Below are 18,283 nucleotides of genomic sequence, written 5' to 3'. Positions count from 1 at the left end.
ACCTGGGCACATATAAAAGTGACACAAGTTTAGCAGAGGATGGTTTCTGTAGTGCCTGGAGGGCAATCAGACATGAAATAACTAGTTATATTCCTTAAATGACTTCTCCCCCATGATTAACACCTATGTGCTATGAGCCAGACCTTTGTTCACTATCCAACTCATCCCCCCACCATCAAGATAAGACTCTTACAGAAATGCAGATACACTTTCCTTATTCAGACATACAGTCCCACATACAGTTATATAGAAATGTACACATATCAATGTGTTACCTTTTCTTATATCGTTGTTTCTGTTATGTATGTCGGCCTCAAACATTAATCCGCAATAGGTGAATCATTGTGCATGCTAAGACTCACGTTTAGAATCACTCAGTCAACCGAGAAGATTCATAGATCATGTTTGGTGTCTATGAGCAGCATTTATTATTCCCTAAATGTTAATGTTTGTGGCATCTTAATAACTCCTTGCTTTATATGTATTATTGAACTTTTGAAAGTTTTGTGGCCAAACAACCAATCAGCTTCCACATGCGAAACCCCATTGTGAGAGACAAAGACTTTCAATCTTCCCTCCAAAACTCAGATCAACCGGATTGGACAAGGTCCAACTGTGGGCGTGAACGACCTACAGGTTTATAAACCTTCCCTCATCTCTCTCTCGCTCTCTTGCCTTCGGGACACAAAGACACGTCACCCGCACCTCCCCCCAGATCCATGGGGGGGGGGGGGGGTCTCACCTAGCGGAGGAGATGATGAGGCCTGCAATACTCTCAAGGAACTGGAAAGGACTTTCTGAACTGAACACAAACGGAACAATGCACAACAACAACAAGCTTGCAAGTATCCGTCCTTTCTACAAACGTAGATAGCTGCGTTTAAGGCGTTTTATAAAAGAAACGATTTCAGGATGTTCAGAACCGTTTCATTCCTGTCCCTTTGCAAACTCACTTTCTGTCTCTCTCTCTCTCTTACTCTCTCTCTCTCTCCCTCTCTCTCTCTCTCTCTCTTACTCTCTCTCTCTCACGCGTTCTGTCTATTTGTGTTTTATGTACGTTTGTCTATGTGCGATCGTTTGTAAGTAGAATAGTTAAATAAACAACCATATATTCACATATAATGATTCTCTGTGCTGAATGCTTACATTACAAAGTCACTTAAACTGTTTCGATCTCATATTGCTACCTTAAGCCCTATTCTGTTCAATTGTTTTAACTCCGTTCTGGTTAGTAAAAACGCGTTGCCGTGACGACGGGCCAACGTCAGAGTAATGGGTATCGCTGAATAATTTGCTGGACAAAGAAACCAGTCGATATCGTTATTACTGTTACTGATCAGAAACTGGAAATTGCGTATATTTAATGACGATTATTATACACGATTTCCTGTGAGTTAAACTACTTTCCCTGACTGAAATGTATGTTTTAAATAACTCATTTCATCCTATTCATTGGTCGTAAGACCTGGTGGAGTTTGCAGTGTATATGTGATGAGAGGAACAGTCTCATACATATACACACATATATTGATCATCTTAAATTCTTTGAGCTAACCAAAATTCCCTACATTTCGATCCATCGACTTCTGGGCCCATCACGCCTTTGCTGCGCCACTCTGCTGAAAGTCACCCTAGATGGGACTCGAACCCACAATCCCTGGCTTAGGAGGCCAGTGCCTTATCCATATAGACCAAGTGACTTTAGGTTTTCATGAACAGGCTCTGAACATTTCTCTTTTTTGGGGGCTCTGTCATATATACAAGCTCAAAAGTCTTAGCAGAGGATGGTTTCGATCCATCGACCTCTGGGTTATGGGCCCAGCATCCTTCCGCTGCGCCACTCTGCTCACCTTGATGCAGAGCCCGTACACTGGTCTTTTCAACATCACTTGATTCTGGCACACGTTTCTAACTTGTCTTGCAGCACATGGGCACATATAAAAGTGACACAAGCTTAGCAGAGGATGGTTTCGATCCATCGACCTCTGGGTTATGGGCCCAGCACGCTTCCGCTGCGCCACTCTGCTTGACTTGATGTAGAGCTTGTCCACTGGTCTTTTCAACATAACATGATTCTTGCACATATTTCTAACTTGTCTTGCAGCACTTGGGCACATATAAAAGTGAAACAAGCTCAGCAGAGGATGGTTTCGATCCATCGACCTCTGGGTTATGGGCCCAGCACCCTTCCGCTGCGCCACTCTGCTCACCTTGATGTAGAGCCCGTACACTGGTCTTTTCAACATCACTTGATTCTGGCACACGTTTCTAAATTGTCTTGCAGCACCTGAGCACATATAAAAGTGAAACAAGATTAACAGATGATGGTTTCGATCCATCGACTTCTGGGCTCATCACGCCTTCGCTGCGCCACTCTGCTGAAAGTCACCCCAGATGGGACTCGAACCCACAATCCCTGGCTTAGGAGGCCAGTGCCTTATCCATTAGGCCACTGGGGCTGTCAAGCAGCTGTTTACTTTTTCTTTTAGTTCTTCATCTCATTCAGCTTCTGGATGAACAACTTTTGTGAGAGGACCAAGTGACTTTAGGTTTTCACGAACAGGCTCTGAACATTTCTCTTTTTTCAGGGCTCTGTCATATATACAAGCTCAGAAGTCTTAGCAGAGGATGGTTTCGATCCATCGACCTCTGGGTTATGGGCCCAGCACGCTTCCGCTGCGCCACTCTGCTTGTCTTGATGTGGAGCTCGTGCACTGGTCTTTTCAACATAACATGATTCTTGCACAAATTTCTAACTTGTCTTGAAGCACTTGGGCACAAATAAAAGTGAAACAAGCTTAGCAGAGGATGGTTTCGATCCATCGACCTCTGGGTTATGGGCCCAGCACGCTTCCGCTGCGCCACTCTGCTTGTCTTGATGTAGAGTCTGTGCACTGGTCTTTTCAACATAACGAATCTTGCACACATTTCTAAATTGTCTTGCAGCACCTGGGCACATATAAAAGTGACACAAGCTTTGCAGAGGATGGTTTCGATCGATCGACCTCCGAGTTATGGGCCCAGCACGCTTCCGCTGCGCCACTCTGCTTGACTTGATGTAGAGCTCGTGCACTGGTCTTTTCAACACAACATGATTCTTGCACAAATTTCCAAGTTGTCTTGAAGCACTTGGGCACGAATAAAAGTGAAACAAGCTTATCAGAGGATGGTTTCGATCCATCGACCTCCGGGTTATGGGCCCAGCACGCTTCCGCTGCGCCACTCTGCTTGTCTTGATGTAGAGCCTGTGCACTGGTCTTTTCAACATAATTTGAATCTTGCACACATTTCTAACTTGTCTTGCAGCACCTGGGCACATATAAAAGTGACACAAGCTTAGCAGAGGATGGTTTCGATCCATCGACCTCTGGGTTATGGGCCCAGCACGCATCCGCTGCGCCACTCTGCTTGACTTGATGTAGAGCTTGTGCACTGGTCTTTTCAACATAACATGATTCTTGCACATATTTCTATCTTGTCTTGCAGCACTTGGGCACATATAAAAGTGAAACAAGCTCAGCAGAGGATGGTTTCGATCCATCGACTTCTGGGTTATGGGCCCAGCACGCCTTCGCTGCGCCACTCTGCTGAAAGTCACCCCAGATGGGACTCGAACCCACAATCCCTGGCTTAGGAGGCTAGTGCCTTATCCATTAGGCCACTGGGGCTGTCATGTAGTTGTTTACTTTTTCTTTTAGTTCTCCATCTCATTCAGCTTCTGGATGAACAACTTTTGTGACAGGACCAAGTGACTTTAGGTTTTCACAAACAGGCTCTGAACATTTCTCTTTTTTTGGAGCTCTGTCATATATACAAGCTCAGAAGTCTTAGCAGAGGATGGTTTCGATCCATCGACCTCTGGGTTATGGGCCCAGCACGCTTCCGCTGCGCCACTCTGCTTTCCTTGACGAGAGTACCATACGCCGGTCTTTTCAAAATCACTTGATTCTGGCACACATTTCTAACTTGTCTTGCAGCACCTGAGCACATATAAAAGTGAAACAATCTTAGCAGAGGACGGTTTCAATCCATCGACTTCCGGGCCCAGCACGCTTCCGCTGCGCCACTCTGCTTGTCTTGATATAGAGCCTGTGCACTGGTCTTTTCAACATAACTTGAACTCCCTGGCTTAGGAGGCCAGAGCCTTATCCATTAGGCCACTGGGGCTGTCATGTAGTTGTTTACTTTTTCTTTTAGTTCTCCATCTCATTCAGCTTCTGGATGAACAACTATTGTGAGAGGACCAAGTGACTTTAGGTTTTCAAGAACAGGCTCTGAACATTTCTCTTTTTTGGGGGCTCTGTCATATATACAAGCTCAGAAGTCTTAGCAGAGTATGGTTTCGATCCATCGACCTCTGGGTTATGGGCCCAGCACGCTTCCGCTGCGCCACTCTGCTTGACTTGATGCGGAGCTCGTGCACTGGTCTTTTCAACATAACGAATCTTGCACAAATTTCTAACTTGTCTTGAAGCACTTGGGCACAAATAAAAGTGAAACAAGCTTAGCAGAGGATGGTTTCGATCCATCGACCTCTGGGTTATGGGCCCAGCACGCTTCCGCTGCGCCACTCTGCTTGACTTGATGTGGAGCTCGTGCACTGGTCTTTTCAACATAACATGATTCTTGCACAAATTTCTAACTTGTCTTGAAGCACTTGGGCACAAATAAAAGTGAAACAAGCTTAGCAGAGGATGGTTTCGATCCATCGACCTCTGGGTTATGGGCCCAGCACGCTTCCGCTGCGCCACTCTGCTTGTCTTGATGTAGAGTCTGTGCACTGGTCTTTTCAACATAACGAATCTTGCACACATTTCTAACTTGTCTTGCAGCACCTGGGCACATATAAAAGTGACACAAGCTTAGCAGAGGATGGTTTCGATCCATCGACCTCTGGGTTATGGGCCCAGCACGCTTCCGCTGCGCCACTCTGCTTGACTTGATGTAGAGCTTGTGCACTGGTCTTTTCAACATAACATGATTCTTGCACATATTTCTATCTTGTCTTGCAGCACTTGGGCACATATAAAAGTGAAACAAGCTCAGCAGAGGATGGTTTCGATCCATCGACTTCTGGGTTATGGGCCCAGCACGCCTTCGCTGCGCCACTCTGCTGAAAGTCACCCCAGATGGGACTCGAACCCACAATCCCTGGCTTAGGAGGCTAGTGCCTTATCCATTAGGCCACTGGGGCTGTCATGTAGTTGTTTACTTTTTCTTTTAGTTCTCCATCTCATTCAGCTTCTGGATGAACAACTTTTGTGACAGGACCAAGTGACTTTAGGTTTTCACAAACAGGCTCTGAACATTTCTCTTTTTTTGGGGCTCTGTCATATATACAAGCTCAGAAGTCTTAGCAGAGGATGGTTTCGATCCATCGACCTCTGGGTTATGGGCCCAGCACGCTTCCGCTGCGCCACTCTGCTTTCCTTGACGAGAGTACCATACGCCGGTCTTTTCAAAATCACTTGATTCTGGCACACATTTCTAACTTGTCTTGCAGCACCTGAGCACATATAAAAGTGAAACAATCTTAGCAGAGGACGGTTTCAATCCATCGACTTCCGGGCCCAGCACGCTTCCGCTGCGCCACTCTGCTTGTCTTGATATAGAGCCTGTGCACTGGTCTTTTCAACATAACTTGAACTCCCTGGCTTAGGAGGCCAGAGCCTTATCCATTAGGCCACTGGGGCTGTCATGCAGTTGTTTACTTTTTCTTTTAGTTCTCCATCTCATTCAGCTTCTGGATGAACAACTATTGTGAGAGGACCAAGTGACTTTAGGTTTTCAAGAACAGGCTCTGAACATTTCTCTTTTTTGGGGGCTCTGTCATATATACAAGCTCAGAAGTCTTAGCAGAGTATGGTTTCGATCCATCGACCTCTGGGTTATGGGCCCAGCACGCTTCCGCTGCGCCACTCTGCTTGACTTGATGCGGAGCTCGTGCACTGGTCTTTTCAACATAACGAATCTTGCACAAATTTCTAACTTGTCTTGAAGCACTTGGGCACAAATAAAAGTGAAACAAGCTTAGCAGAGGATGGTTTCGATCCATCGACCTCTGGGTTATGGGCCCAGCACGCTTCCGCTGCGCCACTCTACTTGACTTGATGTGGAGCTCGTGCACTGGTCTTTTCAACATAACATGATTCTTGCACAAATTTCTAACTTGTCTTGAAGCACTTGGGCACAAATAAAAGTGAAACAAGCTTAGCAGAGGATGGTTTCGATCCATCGACCTCTGGGTTATGGGCCCAGCACGCTTCCGCTGCGCCACTCTGCTTGTCTTGATGTAGAGTCTGTGCACTGGTCTTTTCAACATAACGAATCTTGCACACATTTCTAACTTGTCTTGCAGCACCTGGGCACATATAAAAGTGACACAAGCTTAGCAGAGGATGGTTTCGATCCATCGACCTCTGGGTTATGGGCCCAGCACGCTTCCGCTGCGCCACTCTGCTTGACTTGATGTAGAGCTTGTGCACTGGTCTTTTCAACATAACATGATTCTTGCACATATTTCTAACTTGTCTTGCAGCACTTGGGCACATATAAAAGTGAAACAAGCTCAGCAGAGGATGGTTTCGATCCATCAGCTTCTGGGTTATGGGCCCAGCACGCCTTCGCTGCGCCACTCTGCTGAAAGTCACCCCAGATGGGACTCGAACCCACAATCCCTGGCTTAGGAACGCCAGCTGCCGAAGGATAGTCCGACAATATTTTGGAAATGTCGAGCAATGTTGAACTGCGCAGCCAATCACGTCGAAGCACTATAACATTTGGGCCAATCGCGTCGAAGCACTTCAACATTTCCAGCCAATCATAAAGCGCTATTCTTAACATTTTCTTAACATTTTCGACATTTGACCAATCAGAGTAGAAGAGAATGTCGACGGCACGTTTTCGCGTTTTACCGCTAGGTGGAGGAGTCTGTGTTCTAGTCAGGTGTCAATCAAGTTGCCGAACCGAGCCGAAGGTGTACGAAAGAATGACATATCCTCAGGGGGCGTGTCAGAGGTCAAAACAGTTCAGTATTGAAGTTCATGACCTACGACGAGCATCATTGCTACGGAGTTCATCATCATTTTTACAGAGAATAGCAAAATTTATTTTTATAACCAAGTACAGCATTATTACGGACTACAACAGGTAAGAACATGGTCTAATTGAAAACTTCTTTATGTTTTATATATTTTTCCAAATGAGTGTATAATTTTTAATTTTTATTTTAAAACTGTTTCATCGAGTGCGAGAAAAAATGTCTGGCAAACCAACAAAATCGCATAAAGCGATGTCGGACGCTGAATGGGTTTCACGTCTAAAAAAGTTTGCCAGCACAGGAATTTGGCCATCAAATGAAGGTAACAGGCCAGCCCCTCGACAGAAGAAGTGGTACGAGATTTATCAAAGGGTAGGTGTGAGTTTGTTACCTTTGCCTGAAAGAGCAATAAAAAGTTGTTTTTTGTTGACTTGCATTATTGAACATTAATATAGTCTATTTGTTTAATGTATTTGCATAACAGAACAACATTTTAGGCCTCAATACAAACATGTACCTGATCTCATTCATTAGAACAATGTAATGTGATGGTTGCGTTATTTTATGGTTTACACTAATGTAAACCAGGTGTCATTATTGTTTATAGATATTTGTTGGTAATGTTGCCGGTATTTTAAGATTTATGTCATACTGGTAAAGAAAAGCTCCATTAAAGACTTTTGAGTACTGTTAGATACAAAGATTTGAGAAGGTGGGGGAAGGGATAGTAAATGAATGGTGTGTAACTGTATTTTATATATATATATATATATATAAGAAAAATATGACTCATGTTCTAGAGATTAATAAATAGATAAATAAATGTAATGAAGCATTTTATGCCATATTTTATGCCCTTGTATTGTGCATTGCATTTGTTATAAATTTGTTATAATTGCATACAGATTGAAAAATGTCCGATGCAGTCTCGTGGCCAGATGACCTTGCTTGGAGGTGTGCTGAAATGCATTTGTGGCTTTCACACTCCAAAGGTAACATTAATGTAGCAAGTATTTTTTTGTTATTATTATTTACTGAAATTGTTTCCTTTCTGAATTGTTACATGTATTTTTGTGGTTGTCTTAAGCAGCCCACTGCCTCTGCTGGACCAGCACAAAAGGTTGTGGAACAACCTGCTGCTGCTTCTGGAACAGCAAAGAAGGCCATGGAGCAGAGTCAGCCTGGCCCCCAGTCCCATCTCCAGCCCCAGCCTCATCCCGACCCCCAGCCCCAGCCTACTGCACCTGTAGTAAGAAGAGCACCACATTTGCCAATGGTAAAAGAATTAAAACATTTTTTAAGCATTGAAGTATAAGTTCAGTTCAAATCTGAGGAAGTATAGAAAGTCAGAAGAAAAAAATAAAAGCAAGAAGATTAGAAGTGTTGGCTGTGACCTGCTAAATTTCACACCTTTTGAACAATGGGGGTAGCTGTAGTCTCCTGATTGGTCAGTTTGAATGTCTAAGATTTGGTTTTAGTCACATGGTCAAGGATAAAAGAATGTAACCTGTGTGCTTTCTCTCTTTCATCTTTGGCCTATACTTTTGGATTGTCCTCTCTTCCTCTCTAACTGAGCTCTGCCTGGGTTGAAGGTCACTGAGATAGACTCATGGCATCTCTCTCTATAGTTTTCATGTGTTAAAGCTACATTTTCTTTTTTCCATTCTCTATCTCAGGTAACATTCCACATATACACTGGCTGTTATTAAATTTTACACATTTTAATATTTATTCCATAATGCAAACACTTTGTATTTATTTTTAAGATTAACCTAGGTCAATACTGCTAATAAATAATAATTCCTCTTATAAGAACTACACTATCATTCAGAAAGTTTTTTTAAAGGCTCCATTTATTTAAAATAGTAATATTTTTTAAAATTATTAGTTTAAAATAGCTTTAGTTTCATAGTTTTCTATGTAAATGATTTGTAAAATGTAATTTATTTAGTAATGTTCAGTATCATGACTACTTTTCCTATCCTATTCAAACACATTTTGTACTTTCACTAAAATGCCTATTTTCTTGACCCCTTTTTAGTTTACCAAACCAAGATTTACTGGTTCTCACATCGCTGCAGCAAAGCCAAATCTTAGTGTGGCTAGGAGACCTTCTCAGGTTGGACACCAGCCCAGCGCAGCAGTGTCTAGTGCCTCTACACCAAGCACCACTGTCACTGTAAGTAATGGCATAATTCACATTGTATTCTATGACGACACTTTCCATGTTCTGTTACATCCAAATTATTACACTTTAAAAAAATATTTTTTAATATCACAAAACCATTTTAATGAAGAAAAGTGATATTATATAGAATAAACAGAATTCATACACACTACCATTCAAAAGTTTGGGGTCAGTAAGTGTTTTTTTGTTGTTGTTTTTTTTAATACTTTTATTGAACAGGATGGCATTCTTCAAAAATCTCAGTAAAAACATTTAATGTTACAAAAAATTTCTGTTTGGCATTACCGTTTTTTACAGATGCTAGGACACATGTCTCAATACTTAGGTCACTTTTGCAAAACTCTTCACACAATTCTCCTAACCGACTTTCAGCTTGGCAAAGCAGTTCATTTCACATTCAAAATGCACTACAACTACCAAAACACTTTATTCAGGTCTCAAATAAACTCATTCTTCCAGAACATTAGCAAAGGTTGACAGCCGACAAACACACTTTGTCACCCACAAAACAATGAGCTAAAAAAACACTAACAACATGTAGCATTACACACTGTTTTCTTGTGTAAAACAAGAACACATCTGTTTATAATTGCAATATATATTGTTTATAACTGCAATATATGTTACTGGAATGAATCAGACATGATGCAGAATTTGTCAATATTTTATGTTGTTTATTTATTTTTATTTTTTTGCACAAAATACAAGAATTTGTATACACACCATCCACTGATACAGATAAAATAGTACTGCTAATCTACTCGCATTTTTAGATTTGAAATATGTTTCAATAAAATATTGCTGTTGAATGTTGCTGTCTTATTCAGTTTTGCATTATGTTATTGTTTTGAACATGAGTTTAACAGTTTTGAAAACAGTATGTAAGCATGTGCAAAATGTCCTGTATGTACAAAGATTTTTGTCAGTTGTTGTGTCTGAGTGAGAAAAGAATTCATGAAATTTGAGAGATGTAGTCATTGAATGCATTTTGTGCCAAAACAATGATAATTGATCCTCAGTTTAGCTCACATAGACTTCTGTTGTGCTCACTGTGTGAAGAGTTTTGCAAAAGTGACCTAAGTATTGAGAAATGTGTCCTAGCATCTGTAAAAAAACTGTAATGCTGTCCTTCAAACTTAATTCTGAAAAACTCAAATGATGCAGTTTTATTAGGCATTAGCCATTTTCTTTCTTTTCTACTTCATTTTTGTTTATTGTGAACATTCATTTGAGTACAATCATATAGCATATTTCAAGCTATATGCAATGCTCGATGCAGCCATAGAGTATCTTTACAATATGTAGATATGTACAATTATTTATTTTAACTATAAATTATATTTTGTAAATATGTTTAAAAACAATATATTTAAAAAAAAAAAGAAAAAGAGGGAGGTAACTATATATCCTATATATCTATATATCCTAATTTACTTTTATCCAGAATAACCTCAAATGAACTTCATTATGTATATAGATGCTGAGTACATGCATATTTGCAAACAAATATAAATATATAATCATCTTCTATTTATTTGTAACAACAAAATCAGACCTTCTTTATACATATTCAACCCATTTCCTAGAAACACATCCTTCTTTAAATTAACCAAAAAAAAAACTTTAAATCTTTCCATCATTTCCATCAAATAATGTAAGAAATCTTTTCCAATATCTTTTCGATCTATGGTCACATCTATCAATTATCTAAAGTTGGTCTCTCTTGTAACCATTTATGTGAAGCATTTTCAACTAATAGGAATAAATGTTTATTTTCATTAAAAATATTTTTGAAGGATCATGTAACACTTAAGACTAGAATAATGCTGAAAATATGCTCTTGCCACGACAGAAATAAATTACATATATGTATACATTTATGTGTGCATTTAAGTTGCTGTAATGTTGTGTATTAAAAAAATCTATTATATTTCACTTCATGATTGTACAGACACAAGATCCTCACATTCCAGCCCCTGTCCACAAAGCCACTGCAGATGTGACCAGTGCCGCGGAGCCATGCAGTATTGTCTCAGTAAGTAGATTCATATTCTGTTGGTCTAAAAATGTCAATTAATCAGCTGTCACCAGCTAGGTGAAAAAAATCCTAACACTTTGGAAATAAATTTATTTATTCTGTTTTTTTCACTTAAAGTATGTCTAGAGATGTGAAAAGGCTCACATGCCCTGAATTTTTGAATATGACTTTTGGTTACACAAGGTGTCCTTGTTACACGTTACATGTATTTACTATTATAATAACAATTAATTACATGCAAGTGACCCTAAATCAAACCCTAACCCTATAGTAAATACATGTAGTTAATGTATATTACTTAGTACTTAAATGTGTAATTACACTGTAACAAGGATACCTTAAAATAAAGTGTAACTCTTTATTTTAAGGTGTCTTTGTTACAGTGTAATTATACATTTAAGTACCGAGTAATATAATATAGTTTCCTATATGTTCTTACTATATGTTAGGATTAGGGTTTGTTTTAGGGTTACTTGTTATTATAATAGTAAGTACATGTAACATGTGTCACAAGGACACCTTAAAATAAAGTGTTACCTGACTTTTTAACCAGTAGTTTCTTAAAACACATTCAAGCTGAAAAAACAACAACAATGAAACTATGGTAATAATGTCAATTGAGCTGACTTAATCCTAATTTACTAATGATAAACAATTTATAGATGTTAACATTCATGTGTCAAAATAAAGATAGATTGTTTGTAAAATGTATTCTTTTTATATATCAAGCAAGATTTCAGAATATTTTATATTTCATTCCTTTTTTTGGAAGACAGCAATGGGTAATATAAAGTTATCAGTTTCATTGTCATAATAATCATTGTAATACAAAAGGTATTTAAAAGAAAACAATAATTGTAATGATCATTTTATGTAAAAGTAGCCATGCCTAAATAAAATGCTTATTAAATCAATAACCTTACTTGACTAAATGGTTTGTCTTTTTTCCTTTACAGACGGTTCCTTCTGGGACATTATTGCAAGCTCCATCTGCAGTTCCACTTCCTCGTTTGTGGTCTGAGACCTTGCCACCAGAAGATCACAAGTGGATTGGCAAAAGGCTTTTTAAAATGGGGTCCAAGGGAAAGCCAGAGCTCCGTGATGACCTCCAGCTCTGGTATTACCCACCACAGCCAGCACTTACCTACAATCAGGCTCCAGCTCCAGACAGATTCTTTTGTCATGCACTTCTGCTGTGGATGCCGTACAAGCTGTGGAGGGTCAAGATTCTCTGTCCCAATCCTGCCTGCGGACAGCATCAGCTGACAGGAGGTGGTCTGCACAAAAGGGCACGGCAGGTTCTGGACATCGACAGAATGTACAGCATGGTCACAGAAACCCTCATCTGTACCAAGTGTAGAGCCTCGCATGTGTCCTGGAGTCAGACAGTCCTGCAACAGCTAGATCTGGGTCATCGCTCTGAGTTTCGGGTCATCCTCACGCGGAAGTAAGCACACTTTCATTCTGCATCCTGTTGTTAGGCCATCATCACATACATATGCAAATACTTTACAAATCAAATAAGTAAAATATATGAATGTGTGCATTTTGCTTTTTCTAAGGTATGCCTGTGATATGCGGGTCATCCGGCTACTGCGTGAGCGTAGCTTAGGCAACAGCCCCACGCGAGTGATAAAGCAGCTGCGTGAAAACCACAGCGAGGAGTGGCTCCAGCGTCTGGCCCGATACACCACCCAGTGTGTTGACTTCCTAAATCGACCCGGAGTGTTGCCAGTAAAATTCCAGGAACCCCCACAGCCTACAGTGGTGCCAAGCTGCAAGTGGCTACTCACCGTGTACAGCCAAGACATCCTAACAAGGCTGGATGAAATCCATGCAAAGATAACATCCACCTATGGCTCTGTCTTGAAGATGGATTCTACTAAAAAGGTTAGTTGTGGATTTTTGTTTATTAATGCTGTTGTTTATACACACAACACAGCACTATATCTGTATTTTACATGGTGTGATGTTTGATTGCATTTTCAGCATGTTTCATATCATGTCTTATTACAGATAACCAAGAAGCTGGCTGGGACAGCGAGGGGAACGGGACTCTGGCTTACCTCTGTTGGCAATGAGTTTGGTCAGGTGCTCATAAGTGTGCTGACAGCCCAGGAAGGAGCAGGACTGGATATGATGGTAGACGGTCTGGTGAAAAGATACCAACAGGCTGGTGTGGATCCACCTGCTGTGTTGTACGTGGACTGTGGGTGCTGCACCGAGGTGGGCGAGACCAAGCTGAAAAACAGATTCAGAGGTTGGCCAGATCTCATGATACGCTTGGACATCTGGCATTTTATGCGCAGGATTGCCTTGGGGTGTACAACTGATGCCCATCAGCTGTACCCCATCTTCATGTCACGGCTATCAGCGTGCATCTTTGAATGGGATGCGGCTGATCTCTCTGTGCTTCGCAAAGCAAAGAGAGCTCTGTTGATGTCCCAGGGTTGGCCTTCGCTGGCAGATGAAGATGTCAACAAGCATCTTACCAGGGATGAGCTGGCTCTACATTGCCGGAGGAGGACCCGTGGAGAGGAGACTACCATCCTTCTCCTTGAACGGCTGTTTACAGAGCTCCTGAGCAGCAAGGGCAATGACTCCCTGGGTGTTCCTCTCCTGGACCAAAAAAGGATGGAGCACATCTGGAGTGTCCAGAAGAAGCATGTTAAGTGCATCCAAGACCCCCCTGGTGTTGTGCTCTATATAGAGACAGGGAGCTTGACCAAGGGAGGTGTGCTTCTAAAGACATACAGATGTGCCAGAGGCTCCACTTCTCTCGAGTCCTTTCACCTACACCTGAATCGTTTCATCCCAGGTATGTCTCTGTCACACTCACTGTGCATATATATATAAAAAGCATTACATGTCTTTGTGTGTTTCTTTAACACTCACCTTAACACTGTTGTGTCCATTTACAGGGACCAGTGCAAACAGTCTGAACTTTCAGATTTATCTGTTGGAGGGACTACACCGGTGGAACCAGGACAGGGAGTCTGCTTCATTGTCAGCAGAACCATCAGCTTTATGCAGCTACACAGGAGAACTTGTTCACTGTGTGAACAGCAACTATGAAAAGCTGTTTGGCAAGAAAGTGGTTCCAACATTTTGTTCCCCTGCATGCTACACCGGTAAGAAAAATTGTTATTGTTAATGAACTTAGAATTTCTGTGTAATCTCAGTCTATGTATTTAACTCTACAAAGTCTACTGTCATGATTGATATGCAAATTTCTAAGGCTTCTAAATTATCGACATTATCCAAACTTTATTGATAGTTTATACTTTTCATCAAAAAAGGCATTAAGAAAATCATGTTGCATGTAAGTATCGGATATGATACAATAGGTATTTGAGGAATATTTATTTGTACGTCTCTCAATTATCATTTGTATTGTATTGCATTATGTGTTTTTGCATATGTTTTTTCCTCCTCAATGATTCAACATTGTATTTAATTCCTGTTTGTTTATTATTTTTATTTCAGGTGAGCTCATTGGAGTCCAGTATCTGTTTCAGCAGACAGGTCAGGCACTGCAGGACATGAATCCAGACTCCGAGCAGAACGCAGAGCTCATTGAAGACCTCAGTGTGGAGGAGCGAGATGAAGATGAGGGCTTCTGTGACATCAGCGAGGATCAGACCATTACTGATCTGGAGGCTGACTTGTCACCACCCTCTTCCACACTGACACTTAGTGGTACTTCTGTACTGGGCTCTCCATCCCCTTCACCAGTCCCTGACCCCACACAAGGCCTCTCACAGTCTCCCACATCACCTGGACCCTCAGGGACTGCTGTCTCACCTGTCCCATCTGAAACATCTGTTTCACCTCTTCCCTCAGAGCCAGAGGATGCTGGTCAGGAAGATGATGAAGAGATGGTAAGTGCAAGATGAAACAACATTTAAAAGAATCAAAGTCATTAGTAAGCAGCAAATACACATCAAGTCAAGTCAGCTTTCTTTCCATTGTGCTTTATACTATAAAGAATGTGCCAAAGCAGCTTCACACTGATAAAAATTATAATAATCTGTTATGGAATTGTACATCAAACAAATATGATAATGTAATAATTGTACCACGTTTTGGTGTTTTTTAATAGGCCGTTGACAGCCAAAATGTCCCTGGTTATCAACATGTGGACAGATTGGCAGAATATCTGGTGGATCTCCGTGGTCACACAGCCCTCAGCCTGACCAACCAGGAAGCCAACACCATAATTGCACTTTGGTAGAACCTGGATGACCAGGACAAGCAACGGGTGGTGTATGCAGCTCGACATCAGAAGAGACTGCTGAGTGGACGCTTCAGAGTACCTAAGAGGCCCACTCAAACCCCTGGAGTAGAGAGCACCACCAGATGTGTGCTGGGTGCAAGCAGCGCACCTGCACAATGGCCTGACTGTTGCCGCCTGGTGGAGACCATCTTCATCAGGCTTTGCAGTGCTCACCCAGGCCCCAAAAGAAAAGGCAAGGGAGCACTGTCAAGATGGTCTCTGATCCTTCAAGACTACAGAAGGATAAGGCAGCTTGTACTGGGCAACAGCTTGGTGATGGGAGGAACATCACTGCAGCTGGTGGAGGTTAACCAGAACACACTGATTCAGTGGCACAACAACAGACAGAAAAAGCAGGAGCTGTCTGTGCTGCTTCAGGGCATTCAGTTGCCTCAGCCCCTCCCTGAAGCTCAGGAGCCTCTCCAGGCTGCCAAACGTCTACGGACTGAGACAGAACAACCAGCGGAGCAGCACCAGTACAAGCTACCAGAGAGCACAGCAGGTCAGGCAAAGCAGAGGCAGACTTCTTTTGGACGACCCCCTCTCAGACCCAAGGCACCAGCACAGAGTCCTGTGTCAGTTACGCCATCAGCACCTGGAGTATCAGTGCAGATGGTACCCAACATAGTCGTATCAACAGGACCAAGTTTTCAGGGAGTGCCAATGCTTCAGGGTGTGCCAGTGCTACAGGGTCTGCAAGTGGTCCAAAGACTGCCAATGGTCCAGGGAATGGCGATGGTCCAGGGTATGCCGATGGTTCAGGGAATCCCATTGGTCCAGGGGATGCCAATAATTCAGCCTACAGTTGTGCAGGGTACCAGTTCACAACCTGCTGCACCAACTGCCAGTCCGCAAACCATGCCCAAGAGACCCTACAGGAGAACTGTAGAAGCAAACACTTGTAAGAAGTGTGGGCAATTTAAAACAAGTGCAACGGGGCATAGCCAGTACAGGGGCAGGGTGTACTGCCCACAGACTGAAACTGTTACAAAAGAACAGTGGCTGGAGGAAATGCGGAAAACCCTTCCCAAATAACGTACATATTTGTGTGTATGTGGTGTATATAGGGAAAAGAGTTCACTATTGTTAATATTTGTGTAAAAAAAAAAAATTGTGTTTTCAACTTTTTATAGTTTTTTTTAACTATTATTTAATATTTTATTAAACTTTTTATTTCTTGTTTTTGAGAACTTAACTTTTCATTTAACTTATTTATTGGTTTTGAAAACTTAATATTTGTAATTTTATTTCCCTTTTAATTTATTGTTCTTTGAATACTTATTTAATATTTAATTTTATTTATTTAATATTCATTACCATTCTGTTGGCACAATTGCAAAATAAAAACAAATTGGCAAATGATTGCTTTTTGTTTTTTACTTTTATTTTCATTTTATTTGCCTTTGCATTTATTGTTGTTTGAAAACGTATTTAATATTTAATTTTATTTATGTAATATTCATTACAGTATTTTTGGAATAATTGCAAAATAAAAACAAACTGGGAAGTTATTGCTTTTTGTTTTTTACTTTTATTTTCATTTTATTTACCTTTTCATTTATTGTTGTTTAAAAACTTATTTAATATTTAATTTTATTTATTTAATATTCATTATTGTATTGTTGGAATAATTGCAAAATAAAAACAAACTGGGAAATGATGGCTTTTTGTTTTTTACTTTTATTTTCATTTTATTTCCCTTTTCATTTATTGTTCTTTGAATACTTTTTTATTTTTAATTTTATTTATTTACAGTTTTTTTCAGTCGCTAACAAGCGTTTGTCCAACCAGTTGTCACATTTTCAAAACTTTAAACACAATTAGCACAGCATCGGTCTTTTGTGGCCATACCATTCACACATTTCATGTCGTTTTCACCCAATATGCAGTCAGTGAACACCTTTTCACAATGCTTACATTTTCTTAACAGACAAGCTATACCTCCCAACAAAATTATGGATCATTTTTGTAGTATTTACGAATGTTACCACACAACATCCCACAATAGCAAAAACAATATTCCAAACTTTAGATACAGTATAAAAACCTCTGCTTCTGCAATGATATCAGTTCAAAAACAATATCAATATATCTCAGCTGATAATAAACAAACAATTGAATAATTGACACCCAGCTGATTTATGTTGGGTTAACTGGGCCAACCACAGCTGATTCCAGTCTGGACTTTGAGGAGTGATGTTTTTGGAAACAGAAACAGAAAAAGACAAATACTGTAATGTCTGGATGAGGAAGAGTAAGAGCAAGGGGCCCGGGGAGAAAAGCAGGCCCAGTGAGAGGAGCAGGAGCAGTGAGAGATGCAGTGAGAGATGCAGGAGCAGTGAGAAATGCAGTGAGAGATGCAGGAGCAGTGAGAGATGCAGTGAGAGATGCAGGAGCAGTGAGAGATGCAGTGAGAGATGCAAGAGCAGTGAGAGATGCAGTGAGAGATGCAGTGAGAGATGCAAGAGCAGTGAGAGATGCAGTGAGAGATGCAGGAGCAGTGAGAGATGCAGTGAGAGATGCAGGAGCAGTGAGAGATGCAGTGAGAGATGCAGTGAGAGATGCAGGAGCAGTGAGAGATGCAGTGAGAGATGCAAGAGCAGTGAGAGATGCAGTGAGAGATGCAGTGAGAGATGCAAGAGCAGTGAGAGATGCAGTGAGAGATGCAGGAGCAGTGAGAGATGCAGTGAGAGATGCAGGAGCAGTGAGAGATGCAGTGAGAGATGCAGTGAGAGATGCAGG

At 41.1% G+C, this 18,283-nt stretch overlaps 1 long non-coding RNA gene and 13 other non-coding genes across 14 annotated transcripts in view; all 14 read right to left on the bottom strand.

Moving 5' to 3' along the window:
- The window catches only part of LOC141325647 (uncharacterized), a 129,088-nt gene that overhangs the window by 35,746 nt on the left and 75,059 nt on the right, over nt 1-18,283 (bottom strand). The gene's annotated exons all lie outside the window — the stretch shown is intronic.
- On the bottom strand, nt 1,956-2,027 carry trnam-cau (transfer RNA methionine (anticodon CAU)). The gene has a single exon. It is a non-coding gene; the product is annotated as a tRNA-Met (tRNA).
- On the bottom strand, nt 2,387-2,459 carry trnar-ccu (transfer RNA arginine (anticodon CCU)). The gene has a single exon. It is a non-coding gene; the product is annotated as a tRNA-Arg (tRNA).
- Nucleotides 2,620-2,691, bottom strand: trnam-cau (transfer RNA methionine (anticodon CAU)). The gene has a single exon. It is a non-coding gene; the product is annotated as a tRNA-Met (tRNA).
- On the bottom strand, nt 2,800-2,871 carry trnam-cau (transfer RNA methionine (anticodon CAU)). Its single transcript has one exon. It is a non-coding gene; the product is annotated as a tRNA-Met (tRNA).
- Nucleotides 3,596-3,668, bottom strand: trnar-ccu (transfer RNA arginine (anticodon CCU)). Its single transcript has one exon. It is a non-coding gene; the product is annotated as a tRNA-Arg (tRNA).
- trnam-cau (transfer RNA methionine (anticodon CAU)) lies at nt 3,829-3,900 on the bottom strand. Its single transcript has one exon. It is a non-coding gene; the product is annotated as a tRNA-Met (tRNA).
- Nucleotides 4,506-4,577, bottom strand: trnam-cau (transfer RNA methionine (anticodon CAU)). Its single transcript has one exon. It is a non-coding gene; the product is annotated as a tRNA-Met (tRNA).
- trnam-cau (transfer RNA methionine (anticodon CAU)) lies at nt 4,686-4,757 on the bottom strand. Its single transcript has one exon. It is a non-coding gene; the product is annotated as a tRNA-Met (tRNA).
- trnam-cau (transfer RNA methionine (anticodon CAU)) lies at nt 4,864-4,935 on the bottom strand. Its single transcript has one exon. It is a non-coding gene; the product is annotated as a tRNA-Met (tRNA).
- trnar-ccu (transfer RNA arginine (anticodon CCU)) lies at nt 5,122-5,194 on the bottom strand. Its single transcript has one exon. It is a non-coding gene; the product is annotated as a tRNA-Arg (tRNA).
- On the bottom strand, nt 5,355-5,426 carry trnam-cau (transfer RNA methionine (anticodon CAU)). The gene has a single exon. It is a non-coding gene; the product is annotated as a tRNA-Met (tRNA).
- trnam-cau (transfer RNA methionine (anticodon CAU)) lies at nt 6,212-6,283 on the bottom strand. The gene has a single exon. It is a non-coding gene; the product is annotated as a tRNA-Met (tRNA).
- On the bottom strand, nt 6,390-6,461 carry trnam-cau (transfer RNA methionine (anticodon CAU)). The gene has a single exon. It is a non-coding gene; the product is annotated as a tRNA-Met (tRNA).

The sequence above is a fragment of the Garra rufa genome, chromosome 2, assembly GCF_049309525.1.
Source record: "Garra rufa chromosome 2, GarRuf1.0, whole genome shotgun sequence".
NCBI classification, from domain to species: Eukaryota; Metazoa; Chordata; class Actinopteri; order Cypriniformes; family Cyprinidae; genus Garra; species Garra rufa.
This window is presented reverse-complemented; position numbering and strand designations above follow the sequence as displayed.